The sequence below is a fragment of the Rousettus aegyptiacus genome, unplaced genomic scaffold, assembly GCF_014176215.1.
Source record: "Rousettus aegyptiacus isolate mRouAeg1 unplaced genomic scaffold, mRouAeg1.p scaffold_m13_p_11, whole genome shotgun sequence".
Taxonomy (NCBI): Eukaryota; Metazoa; Chordata; class Mammalia; order Chiroptera; family Pteropodidae; genus Rousettus; species Rousettus aegyptiacus.
The window spans coordinates 46,061,461-46,075,993 of record NW_023416286.1 but is presented as its reverse complement, the minus strand read 5'-3'; the positions used below and the strand labels follow the sequence as shown (position 1 = coordinate 46,075,993).

Sequence of the window (14,533 nt, the reverse complement as noted above, 5' to 3'; positions counted from 1 at the left end):
TGGAACCTCCAATCTACAGCTGGACAATCAAAAGTGCAGGCGATAACCTGGACTCATGATGGCATCTGAACTGGACAGAGGGAGGTTTGTGGGACTGGGTCCCGAACCTGCAGAGTCTGATGCCATCTCCAGGTAGACAGTGTCAGAATTGAATAGAGTTGTAGGACACCCAGCTGGTGTCAAGAGAACTGCTTGTTGAATGTGTGGGGACCCCCCCTCCCCGCCCCAATACACACACATTTCAAGAAAAATGAGTGGGGTCTGCACCATTGAGTGTCTTGTCCTGTATTTTCACTGGCTCCCTTGATAATACCCCTTTCCCTTAGCCCTAGTAAACACAGTTTGTATGTATCACCAAGTTTAAATTAAAAACAAAAACAAAATTCTCCTTCCATCTTTTTGCTAGGAACCTTTTACCTTGGGAAGCCAAGCTGAACTGCTCTCTATCAGCTGTGATGGTTCATGCGCACACATTTTCCAGCCCTACGAGTTTTAAGCGGGGCCTCTGTCCACAACATGAATGGCACAAACAGAAGCAAAATTCTGCTCCAAACTCAGAAAATGACCAATTGCTTCCACAGACTAATTACCACAGGAGCCAGCTGCCTTCACAGATCATCTGTTCACTTGCTGTCCCCAAAATATCTCTAACTTCTGGGGTTCGAGGATGAGAGCCAACGACGTTTAGAAGCCAGTTCTGATCAATAGCCCTGCTCTTCCATCCGACTTTCCAGCTCGTCTTTAAATAGCACATGGAACACTACTAATTTAGGCATTCTAAATATATGGCACATAATACAGACCGAGCTACAGATGGAAGGCCTCGTACGAGAGGCTGCTGAGCTCACACTAGTTTTCACAAACTGACTGTGAAACATATTTTCGGGAAAGAAGGGAAAAGGAAGAGACAGGCTAAAAAAAAAAAAAAAAAAAAGGCACTGTTGACAGTAGGGTCCTTTTTCAAGAGAAGGAAGAAGAGGTGTTTTGCTCTCTTTCTTCCTGACATTTGAAACTCTTATCACTCAGAGGAGGACTTTTAAAAAGTTAGAAAGCAGTGTAAGATGCCACAGGAAAGGGACTCAGACAGAGAGCACCAGGGATGTCGGCAATGTCATTTGAACACAGGTTCTATCTAACCGTTTATTAGGCCCATAAGTAGTTTCAGAGCCACCGTCCTTCAGAGCGCCTCACACCCACTTGGAGCTTTATGTTGAGTTGTTCCCTTCAGCCTGGATACCTGCAGTCAATCATGAAGGCAAGAGTAGAACTCAGGGCAAGAGAAGTTGTGTTCTAACCTTACGAGGGGCTGATAATTACTTTCCTAAAAAAAAAACAAACCCACCAAAAAACCCTCACCTCTGCAGGCATACTATACTGCCTCTGCCAATCTTCTTCGTATTTGGGATTAAGATTGGTAAAGACTGAGAAAGTGACAGATGATTTTTTTTTTCTTCTTGATTCTCCACATGGACCAGGAAGCAGGAGGAAGTGTACTAATACCACCACCTGGAATTCCGTGTCTGCTTCAACCACCAAACTTTGTCACTTTGAGAAGGTCAAACATAGTTTCTCTTTTAATCATGTCAACATGATTCAAGCATTGTTATATCTTTTTGCAAAATATAAGAATAACAGATTTTCAAAGTAGGAAGTCTAGAAAACAGTATTGCCTATAATTCCACCATTGAGGAATAAAACCATAAATGCTTTGGTATAGTATTTTCATCCTCTCAATCTTTTTTCTCAAAGACAGATGTAAACTTTATAATTATTTTCACAACTGAAAGTATAGTTTTGCTACAGCATAAGCGTTGCCCCACTTTACTTAAGAGTTACTGAATAAATGGTTTTCGATTGCTACACAATGTTACACTATGTAGATACTGCATGATTTTTCCAGTTTCCTATTGTCAGACGTTTGGGATGTTTCTACTTATTCACTATTATAAATATTTCTATGATGAACATTCTTAATATAAATATTCATGAGCATTTCTAAGAATAAGTTTTCAGAAATGAAAATACCGGGAAAAGGCATGAACATTTTAGAGGCTCTTGCTACAAATTACCTTACACAATGGATATACTAACTTACACTCTCATTACTCATTCTAAATGTTCATTTCACTTCACTCTCACCAATGTCTTGTTATTTTTTAAATGTTGGCAATTTAATATTCTACTTTTAACTTTTATTTATTTCTCACTTTTTCATATGTATAGCAGACACTCATCTCTCTTCTTTTGTGATCTGTTCATATCTTTTGCCCATGTCATGCTCATTGTATCTTTAACCAAATAAAGTCTTTTTAGATTTCACTCTTAGCACTTCATCTGTGTTTCTCCGTTGTCCGATAATCTGCAAAGGAACATGACTGATTCTGAATAAATTTGGTACCTAATTGGAGGGTACTAAGACATATTTTTATATCCATACACTTTATGTGAGGCTATATAGTCTGTTCTTATTCATGAATTCCAGTGCAATTTAGTTTGTGGGTAGAGGTTATAGAGATAATGATTTCATTAAACATGGAAGAAAGGCTGAAGTATACTGTGTACTATTAATAAACTCTATTTACTTATTGACCATAAATATATTCATATTTTGAGGAGGCTCAGCTATGAACTTGAAAATGAATAAGGTGTTTATAAACTATCACCTTAAAGGAACATTGGTAACTTCTAAGAATCCTTTAGAAAATGTCTAGAAATGGATAGGATTTAAATAACAAAATATTAACTACATGAGAATCTTGAAGACTCCTTCTCAGGGAAGTACACGGTCCTCATCCTGAGATCAACCAACACACCCTTGGGCTGTGGATGACATGCAGTAAACATTCAATAAACGTCTGGGTGATAAATTCTGTAGGCTCTTCAGGTTCCAGCACACTATTCCTGATCTCCTGATTTAGATCTAACCTCCTGCCTGTTTCTTGGTGTCTAGTTAAACCCCCAAACTCTAGCCATGTCCAGCTCCCAAATTCTGTCATCTGCTGGGGCCGGCCTGCTAAGTGGTGCCAAGCCTTGCCTATGTCGGGCCTGATGCCCCTGTCTGACTTGGTTTTGCCCCAAAGGCTTTCATGGTAATGGCATATTCCACTTCAACACCAGCCGGAGGCCCAGCTGTGTTTTGGTCTCAGAGCTGTTCCATCCTGCCAGCCCAGTAACAGCCACCCGCCCAGCAATGGCATACTTGCTTTTAGTTATTATGCTTAAATGTTTACCCTCAAACTAATGATGGCATGTTTGGAAAATTATTTCCAAATTGGAAATTCATTTTCAAGGCAATCAGTTGACTGTGGTCAGAAAAACGTAAACAGAGATGCTTCATATTTCTGTCTGTTGAATTAATCTCACAGTGAAAAACAAGATTTAGGTCTTTCTCCTTTCAGCCTCTGCCCCAGCTCCCCTGCCTAGTGTCTGCCCATATTTGTGTCTTATATAAGAAGGATATGATTTAGCACTTACATAAGTGGGAAAGAGATTTGACATCAATAAACACTAGAGCTGCCTTAAATTCTTTTTTGAAAAAGCCATGATATAAATAAATATGCTCATAGTAGCTTATTCATTAAATACTCCTGAGAGATGTCTATGGAAAACCTTAGGAGTCTACGCTTAGACCTAAAGAAGGACCATCTCCTGAACAAATTCAGCATCTCTCCTATCCTCCTATCCCACTGCCATAGCCTCAGTTGAGGAGCCTTCATCACCTAACTATTTTTAAATCTTTTCATTAGTCTTCCAGCCTTCAGGTCTTTTTTCTTTTTCTTTTTTTTCTTTTTGAGGACAGAGTTTATGTCATATTTATTTTTATTTATTTATACATGGCTTTATTGCGATATGATTCACAAACTAAACAATTTACTATTTTTAAGTATACAAGTCAACTTCCAATAATCTACTTTCTGTCTCTACAGATTGGCCTGTTCTGGACATTTCACATAAATCAAATTATACGATATGTGACCTTTTATATCTGGATTCTTTCACTCAACATAATGTTTTCAAGGGACATCTAAATTGTAGCGTGTATCAGCACTTTGTTTCTTTCTATGGTGAATAATTTTCCATTGTATGGATATGTCACACTGTGTTTATCAATCCCTCCGCTGATGGAAATTTGGATTGTTTCCACCATTAGGCCATTGTGAACAATGCTATTAAACATTTGTGTACAACTTTTTGTGTGAGTATATGTTCTCATTTCTTTTGGGTATATACCTAGGAGTAGAGCTGTTTGGTCATATAGTAATTCTATGTTTAACATTTTGTTTAATGTTTTGTTCTATAGGATAAAGGAGAAACCCTCAGACAGCATATAAAGCCTTTGATAATTTCTGGCCATGCCACCTTACAGCTAATTCTCTCTCCCCTGTACCACTCGTTTAAGGCATGGCTCTGTTCTGTCATTGTCTATGTACATGGGTGTCCCTCCTACTGGGCTCTGGAGCTTATGAGGGAGCAGGGACTTTGTACATAACTATGTCCATCCCCAGCACTGACAATGCCTATTACACAGAGCACAGCCAATGAATGAACAGACCACTGACATCTCAAAGCATAAGTCTCATTGTCTCCCACTACCCATCTATTCCTACATTTAACAAGCTATGAAGTTTCAAGCAGTTCTTGACCTAATTAGTTCCTCCTACAATTAAATTTCCTCTTGGCTGTTCTCTATCATCAGTATCCTCCTTACCAAAAACCTCCACATGAATTGTATTTTCCACATCAATTGATAAACCAAATAGAACTCTCCAAAGTTGGAAAGGTCTATTCCTTCGCTTCACCTATATCCACAGTAAAACGCTGAGGCTGGGGGCAGAAGAGAGCCAGGTAGGATTCGGGTAAGCATGTACACGATGGAGCCTCTCTCCTTGGTGCTTATCCTTCTTCCACCTCAGCTCCTACAGGTCCTAACATGAAAATAAAGTCATCTGGTGAAAGAGCTCAGCAGACTGTTCACTCTGAAGAACAAGCTCACATCTCTTTATGGATGTCGACTTCTGATCAACAACCTCTATGGAAACAGATGGAGAGAGGGGAAAGACGCTTCACAGACCCTGTCTCTTGCTTACAGTCAAGATAATCTCAGCACCGCCATCCATTTGCTCCCTTTCTCTGGGTAAATCAGATGGATTCCGACTTGTGGTGCAGAGAAACACTGGCTGCCCTACAGCAGCATTTACACTGCAAAGGAAATACAGGGAGGTCGTCCTCTATTTACAGATGGGCTGTGTTAAAGCATTTATCTGTGACTCGGAAGGCACAGAAACAAGATAATCTGTTGTGGTGAAGTCCTCAGACTAGCCCACAAAAACCTCTTTAACCCACTATGTGCCTACTGTACAGCATTTATAACACTACATATAAATCAACCCAAGCACCTAGTTGTGAAATCCATTCACAGTTATAATTTCAAAAGTCCAAAAGACATTTTGAATGGGAGAAAGGGCTATTCCTCACCTGGCTCCTTAGGGCACAGGCACCAGACCATGGGGATGGGTGCAGGAAAGGAAGGAAGCAAAGGTGACTGCCTGCCTGGGCAGGGCCCCAGGGGAAGAAGCACAACAGGATTAGAAGGGTATGCATAGCCTCCTGCAATTGTGAAGTCTTGGCTTTGCTTCCTAACCAAGGGTTTGTGTAGGGTGAGGATAGAGATGGGCAGCAGGTATAGACACTTTGGCCACCAATGTGTCTTCAGGCCTGCAGGGGAAATGCAGGAAAAAGTGGATATTTGAGGTGGAAATAAAAGATTACCCTCACTTCTCTTTCTCCTATCCTTTTAACTCCCCTAATCCAGTGAACATGGGACTTGTATCAACACTGGCATCGGGGATTCTAGGTAAATTACAGTGAAAGGAAGAAAGGAATGGAAAATAATTACCCCAAATTCTGGCAATGAGGAAGATGGAATGGCTCAACACCCCTACTTTGGGGAAGTATGCTTGTAAATTATAAACTGCCAAAATAAGAATAAATTTACTTTTTATGATAATATGACATTTGAGTGAAGAAATCCAAGTGCCCAACACTTCAATGTTAAAACTTAAATAAAGAATAGAGATATAGGACAAGGTGGGGTTTTAGGCAACAACACCATTTCTTTGATTCATGGCTACAGAAGAGAGATTATGGGATTTGAGATTTTCGCTGAAAGTAAATCTAATAATGGACTTCCAGATTTGGGATGTTGCCACAACATTCCCACTCATGAGTAAAATCAACGCAGCTCCATTCTTTTAAACTGTTGGATTGTGTGTGATAGTTGAAACTAGATTATGAGAAGAGATTATTGATCTGTAGAGAAATGGAAGGAGACAATGTAATCAATAGGTTTTAAGTCATTACTTTAAAAAATGGTTTCACACTTCTCTATCCACTCCAGGATATAATGAGCTTGAAGGAGCATCACTTAACAACAAAAGAGAGACTGGCTAATTTCAAATGCGAGACTTTTTTGAACTTAATGGAGAGGTGAGGTCACCGTATTAACAGCCGGCCCCAAATCTGAGATGAGACAGGAGCCTGCACGGAGAAAAGAGACCTGTGCACTAGCTTCCTGGGTAGATGCAAGTGGACCCTGATGAGAAGTAGTAAACAATAGATGAGGGCCAAGTGCAAACTGGCAGGGCAGGGAAGATCCTGGGGTTCCAGAAAGTAAAAAAGTCTGGACTCTTGCAGGCTCTTTCTCAAGGAACCTCATTGAGTACTTGCAGAAAAATCAGAAAGAGCCTTAAGTAAGTGTCCATGCAGAGCAGGCCCAGGGAAGCCGGAAAGCAGCCATGCAGGTGGGGGCGGGGAGGGGGGACGAGGAGGGGGGTAGGTGTCACGAAACTCCTCCCCTACATTCCTCTCCTGTCTTCACTCATAGAATGGACACCTTATTGGTGGGGAAAGGGCAGCCAACATCCTCAGACTTAGGGAACTGGTGACAAATCGCGGCAGCTGGGAGAAAGGAGGAATGAAAAAGCCTTATTCCTGGGGGTGGAACAGGAAAACTCTCCAAGGTCCAGTGACATGGTACCTGCATAGGACTGAGATTTAATCCGAACATCAGAGAGGGCCCGACCCCCCACTGCCTTGTGGAGCTAAGCCAACAAGCTTGAAAGACAAGTCACAGCAGAACTGCTGGGATGGGACAGGAGAAAAACACGAGAAGTCCTCAGAGGGGCGGAAGCCCTAAACTGCCGGGCTGAGCAGACAGCTCTTGGGAAAAGACCTCTGACTTAACTACAAGGCATCACTAAAGGAACAGAAAGTCTGGAGTGTACTGAGGGTAACCATAACAACGAAGCTTAAACCTAGCCCAACTTCTGACTAGATTAACTCGCCCCTGCATATACACACACTAAAAACCTAAGAGAAAGAAAAAAGTGCCATTTCCTGGCATAAATGTTATTTATCTGAGTCTCTACTAGCTATATATGATGTCTGGTTTTCAACAAAAATTGTGAGGCATAAGAAAAGGAAAGAAAAAAAAATCCAAGACACAAAACAGTTATGAGACACAGACTCACGTATGACACAGATGCTAGTATGAGCTGACTGGGAATTTAAAATAACTATGATTAATATATTAAAGGCTGTAATGGAAGAAGTGGACAACATGTGCGGTCAGATGGGTAACTCCAGCAGAGAGATGGAAATTATAATAATCAAATGGAAGTGCTAGAAATTAAAAATACAGTAACAGAGATAAAGAATGCCTTGGAATGAGCTTAGCAGTAGCCTTCTCTCTGCTGAGAAAATAATCAGTTAGCTTGAGGTAGGTCAATAAAAGTTACCCAAACTGAACCACAAAGAGAAAAAAAGTAAAAACAAAGAAACAACACATTCAAGAGCAGTGTGACATACACATAATTGGAATTCCAGCAAAAGAGAGAAGGAATGGGGCACAGAAATATTTAAAGATACACTGACTCAGAATTTCCCAAAATGCATGACAGACACCAAACCACAGATCTAAGAAGTTCAGAGAACACCGAGTAGGAGAGATTCAAAAACAAAACGGAATGAAGCCTGAGCATAATTTGGTTAGTAGTACTGCACCAATGCTATCTTCTTAGTTTAGATCATTGTACCATGATTATGTAAAATGTTGACATTACAGAAAATTGAGTGAAGGGTACACAGGAACTCTCTGTGCTATTTTTGCAATCCTTCTAAAATACTTGAAAATAAGTTTTTAAAGTGGTTTCAGTGTTAGGTACTATGTTGAGAACGTACTAGTAACACCTAGGACAGAGAATGAAAACAACTTTCTTAAGAAGCTACTCTCCACACCCACACCCACTTACTCCCAACTCCTGACATTTGTGTTCTTGATTTTGAAGTAAATCGGGTTTGTGGTCTGTTCCAGGAACACAATACCACCAATCACTGTATTAATATCCTCCAATCCAAACAATTTACAATGGAACTTTAAGAGCAGAGATGTATAAGGTAAGCACTGTACATACCTCAGATATCATATAAGCTTTTCTTCCAAAAGGTTTCAAGTAAGTACCTTCTTTTACACACATTGATTGTGCAGTATATGCAATGAGTACAGAAGCTGAAAGCTGAATGAGATATGGACCCAGCCCTCTGGGAGTACACTGCACACAAGGAGCAATAAGAGGGTGGGGAGGCCAGGGACCTCTGTGTGCTGGCAGGTGGACCTAGGTGGAGTGAGACTTCACTAAGGCTCACTTAGCTGGTTCTCAAATGGGAAAGATAGGTATGGAGGCTGTGCAACTAACAAATAAGAAAACCTACTGTGTACAGATTACTGGCTTAATCTAAATGAAGATCTATAAACCTAAATGGGGACCGAGAAGTGTCCTCAAGCACAGTACACTACTTTGGGAAGAATGAGAGAGAACTTCCAGCTGGAAGAATAGGAAAAGATTTCAGACAAGGATGTCCCAGCTGACTGCCTCCTGGGAAGAAAGGGACTTCTAACCACAGATACGGACAATCCCTGTGAGCTGAATTTCTACATCCAGCTCTCAGGGTCCTTGTGAGCTACATTCCTAGTGACTCTTGGGTCCTGCTTGCTGGTTCCACTGGTCTCCACCCTAACCCTACATCTCGGTCTTGTTCCTGAGTCATTTTGCTTTCTGGCACCACACCCTACCAATCTATTCCCTACCTCATTCCCTCCCCAGTAACCTCTTCTCACCCTTCCAGCCTGGTTCAGGTACCACCTCCTTGAGTGTCTTCCCTGACCATCTAGCCACCAATTCGGAAGCCTACAAAACCAAGAGTCAGTTTCCCTTACTGAACCCTTAATCACTCAGAGTTTTTTCTCCCCACATAGTAATCAGATCCTCCGGTCCTGAGACCTGGCTTTATCCTCCTATCCCAGCCCCCCAAACAGCTGGAGACGTTCTACACACAGAGAAGATGTCTCGTCCACACATGTTGATTAGCCTTGGTGCCGAACCTCATCATCCATGGCCCTAACATGAAAAACTAGGGTCGTAGTTAAAAAACTACAGATCCTTTTTCTAAACACCAGTTCCTGCCCAACCTGGGCAAACAGGCTGAAGTCTCTAGCAGCAACCCAGCCACACCACTGGGGCGCATCACTCATGAGAAGGTGGCCTCTTGCCTGCCTATCTTCGCCCACCCCTCCCACTGCCAGAGCGCATGGCCTTCCAATTTGCGCGAGGCCCTATTCAGTCTCCATCGAGCCTTTGCTGACTCCTCCTGCTAAATCCAAATTCTTCCATCTTGGGCAATTCAGAGCAGTACAAGTGTTCTCTTACAGCATATTTTTAATAGGAAACAGAAGGCAGGAAGAAGAGTGATAACCTCCAGGATTTTAAAAAATCCTATGGGAACAAAATTGCTTCGAATGAGTACAGTAAAAATACTAACAAGATCCTCATAAAACAAAGTCAGACCTGCCAGCTTCTGCAGTCTTGCAACAAAATATTCTGTATACATTGGTGTGTGTGAAACACAGGTTCCATGTGTTCCAGCCGGTCAAAGGTCAACAGAGCTGATCCTCAGCACAGGAGTCAGGACTGCGCAGTTAATCTAATCCTTCCTCTCTTTACCTTTCCCTCCTGTCCTATGAATCTTGAAGGTAGGACTGCCTACCTAGTCTGCAGGGCTCCGTGCAAAATGACAGCGTAGGATCCTCTGTTCAAAAATTATTGTTTCAAAATATTCTGCGACAATTATTCCAGCTCTTCTGTTCATCCTGACAGAGGGCTGGGTCCCTGCCCACTGTCAAAAATCCAAGGCTGGGTGACTTTCTTTCTTACTATCTCCACAGGAATAGGAATTCACTCTACAGAGCATAGCCTCAAACCATTTATTTGCATTTAAGCCTCTTATCTCTGATTTCCGAAAAACAAGCATTTCTTCCTCCTCAAAGGAACTTAAAGCATCATCAAAGGAAATTTGTAGAAGGAAGTAGGATAGAGGGGACAGGGTGAGGTCACAGAGGAAACTAGTATCACACAAGCCTTCTGGGAATTTAACGGTAAACCAAAGCATTAGTGCCCGTGCACAATGCAGCGAGGGATGCTCAGAAGGGCTGTCCAAATTCTAAAGCCCTCGCTTCCCTGGAGATGCAGGACCTGAAGTCCTTTTGCTTTCCTGCCTGCTAGTTAGTCTCCCCAAAACACTTTCTCTTCTGCTTCCAAACATAGGTTGGGCCCACCCAGAATCCCCTGCGCAGAATCCCCACTCTCCCATGCTTCTGTACCAAGACCCCCAGGTGCCCCCAAATGTCCCAAAATGCATCTGAATGCCTGCCTAACCTTTTCAAAGTCACAAAGTTGCTGACAAAGAAACACACATCACTGAAATGCAAACTGAGAGGATTTGACTTGTTTAAAAAAGCTTTAGCAAAGTGGTCACAGGGTGTCTCTTAGAGGTTATTGAGACACGAACAATGGAAGTCAAAAACTCAGTATCTTCATGCCTTGCCTTAGCTCCTCAGAAAGCATGAGGGTTTGGTTGTAGAGCACAGGAGGTTGGGATTACTATATAAGCAGCTACTAAGGTTTTGTAGCTGTTCCTATATGCCCTTGCTTTAAAATGGATCACGGTGTGCCCTCGAAACCTTCATCTTCCTAAAGATGACAGCTTAGCTCCATCTTGCTCCGAGATCAAGTCGTATATGAAAAAGAAAAAGGGGCCATATAGTAAACCTGAAAAGTTCAGGGGAAGCCTGCGTGATGGGCCTTACAAACTCAGAGACCAAAAGTAACCACACAGAATGGTCTAAACATAAAAATTCCTAAGTAAAAGCAGGTCATGGTGGGTAGTCATGGCAGGGCCTGTAGCTTTCTTGACAAAGGTCCATCTTTACCTTAAGTGAGTCTTTCTATTGTCTTTTTGCACTAAGATAACAGACCCTTGGAATGTCAGAGTAATCCCCTTTTTCCAGACCCCTCAGGGTACAACTTACTGGGCACCAGAGCGCAGACCACAGAACCCCTCATTGTTATCTTGTTCCCCAAATACCATCTCGATGTGCTGTAAATGTTCATTATTAACTCTCCTGAGTTAAACTGTTTTATGGAATGACATGAAATTTATGTCCAAGCACTCTATTTGAAAGTTTAAAATCAAACCCAAAAGGAGTGCCACTCAGTCTGTATATTCCATACTAAGATAACTAAACCACAAACATAAAGAATGATTTTCTGTTTACTTGAGATAAACAGTTAGGCATCCTAAGGCACAGGATCCGATCACGTTTTTCTACTTCTTTTTCCCAGATGGTTGTAAAAAAAATTGTGCAAGAATCTAACACAAAAATCGGTGCCAAGGAAACATCTGGGGAAAGCAAAAAGAAGGCAAATGTTGTTCCTTCTGTGTTTTAGAGATAGATAAGAATTAAATCAATACAGATAATAAATTAGATAGTCATCAACGTGGTATTCCCCCTCCGCAAGCTTCACAAAATCGTACAAAGTGGCCACAGTCTGACCAGAATATATAATCTATCTGAATTCCTCCTTCCATAAAGAAGGATCCCAAAAGATAGACAAGGATAGACAGTGTATTCTGGGTGGCTGAGTGGGTGGCAGCGCATCCCTCAGGGGTGGTTGTTTGGCAAAGATAATAAGAAGTCAAAGCAGCACTTTGGCAGAAGGTTGGGGCTGGGTAATAAGGCTTTGGAGAACATCAAGGTGCAGTCTGAATGTAGGTAGGAGGCAAGAGAATTAAATGCTAATAAAGCCACAATCAGACTGCGATGTGCTGATCAGCCCTGCAGCTAGGCCAGGAGGACACCTGCAGAACAAAGGAAGATTTCTGCTGGGATTGCTACAGCTCATTCCCCACACCTGTGAAGGGGAAACAGGAACCAAGAGTCATTCCCTATGGCTAAAACCATGGGGAACCTAAAGATTAAAGACTAGGAACTGCCAGCAGGCCTTCCACTCTACATATTCTTAACTTTTCACGCTACATACCTCACTGTATTCCATATCAAAGGAAATGAGTTAACAAAGTCTTTTAAACTGTAACTCACAGGTTCTAAAGAATGACATTGAAATTGAATTCCCTGAGCACTCAGGGTCCCTTCTCAGTGCCTTTACTCTATCTCTCAGTCTCTCTCACTGTCCCTCTCACTCTCTGCCTCTGAGACTCCACACCTCGTCTGTGGAATGTTGTTACCCTTTTCTAATAAACTTTCCTTTTGACTCTAACTTTGGCATGTGTGTTGAATTCTTTCTACTCTCTGCCAGAGGACCCTCTTCTTTTGGTGCAGGGCTAGGTCTCCCTGCCCCCACCACCCCACCCTGACTTGGGGAAATTTGCCCAGTCCTGCATCAGTTTCTTCTTGACAAGTGAGGAACCTGAGTCTCAAGGGGCTTAAGAGTCTTTGTCAAAGGCTTATAGATCCCCACGCTCCTTTCCTCATGCCGCCTGCCTCACAGCTAGCTTTAAGTGTTACATAACTATTTCCATCTTTAAACACAAAGAATCTCCACCATTATCCTACTAGTTGAGGGTTCAGCAAATCCGTCGCCCTTGTGTCGAATTCAGAGTCTGGAACACTTCCCACTTGTAACTTACTAATTTCCCATGGACTTCTAATAAATTGCTTCAGCTTTTGGACTACTGACACCCCAAACACAAAATCAGTCTCTCTAAGGTTACATCTAAGAACCCAAATAAATTATTTTAAAGATATACTTCACCCTTATAAGATCCCATCACTTGCTTTAACTCTTTATAAAAACAGATTTCAAATCAGGCCCTTTCTACTCGCCTTCTTTCTCCTTAACTAGGTATAGATCAAACAATCATGAACCAGGATTGAAAAGGTCCTCAAATGTAACTCAGTCCCACCGCCTGTCTGAGGCTGTAATCATGAATTATAACCAGTTGGCCAAGTAGCCGTCAGTCGATGACAGATTCTTACAGAGACAGAAGTCCCGCTTTGCTCTGAAACATCACTGTTTGAAAGTTACTCCTTACATTGGATTTATCTCTGCCTTCCTGCAGCTAGCTTCCTTTGACTAGTAGAATCTTTCATAGCACCCTGTTTCTCAAGAATATAAAAGATTGCCTTCATGATTTTTTGTGACAAGAATGGAAAAAATAAATAAACTGTGCTTCTTAAGACAAACATATATAAATATATTTAAAGAGTGTGTGCCTATCTACTCATCATATGAAAACAGCTGACTATACGTCCACCAAATTTGAAAGGCATGTGTGGATTGATCTGCCTCAAAACACAGGCTGTGTGCCGCTCATGAAAGCCACACTGTGCAGCTATGATTAGAGTGCCTCTGACAGGAAGTCGGTCATATCTCAGGGCAAATAAACTCAGAGACAGGAGGCCTGTGTCACCCTGATTGAGAATGATAGGCTTTATGTATTAAGATACTGCACACAGAAAAGCAGAGATTTTGAATGCAAACGCAGATTAAAAACCACAAAGGTGAACATCCCAAATCACAGGCGTTGATTCGTAATCAAGTTCTTTAGAAATTGCTTTGTATGTGGGCAGCTCTGCAGCAGACTCCAGCGGCAGTGGCAACCAGGATTTGTTTTTTTTTAAGGATGTTTAATGATTTTCCCTGGGGGCTAGCTAGTGAGCTAATATATGTGGAAATGGTCCATAAACTCCAAAGCACTATAAAATCTGATGCTGCATCATCATGATATTTTGAACTCTTACTGAGTACTCACCATGTGCTTATATTTGCTAGCTGCTGAAAATGCTAGGCATTTTTAATACCTCCCGTAAATGAGTAAAAAACAAACAAACAAACAAAAAACCTGACACCAAAAGCTTGATCTTGTAAAAGATTTACCTGATTCTAAGTATATGAAAAATGATACTATAGCAAAATTGCATGATTTCATAGTTTATATATAAAGTGGAAAAAATCGCAAGACAGGAAAGTGTCCAAAGAAAACGGGCATAAATAGCAGCAAGAGGGTTTTTGATATGACTAAAGGGAGTTACGTCTTGCTTGTAGGCTGATGAGATGGTGGTGACAGCACCAGAGTAGGGGGGGAGTGGAGTAATGGGGACGCGGCTACCTGTCTGGGA

The 14,533-nt window shown here is 41.7% G+C and overlaps 1 protein-coding gene across 6 annotated transcripts in view; it reads right to left on the bottom strand.

Moving 5' to 3' along the window:
- The window catches only part of CSGALNACT1 (chondroitin sulfate N-acetylgalactosaminyltransferase 1), a 272,752-nt gene that overhangs the window by 56,006 nt on the left and 202,213 nt on the right, over positions 1-14,533 (bottom strand). The window lies entirely within an intron of this gene.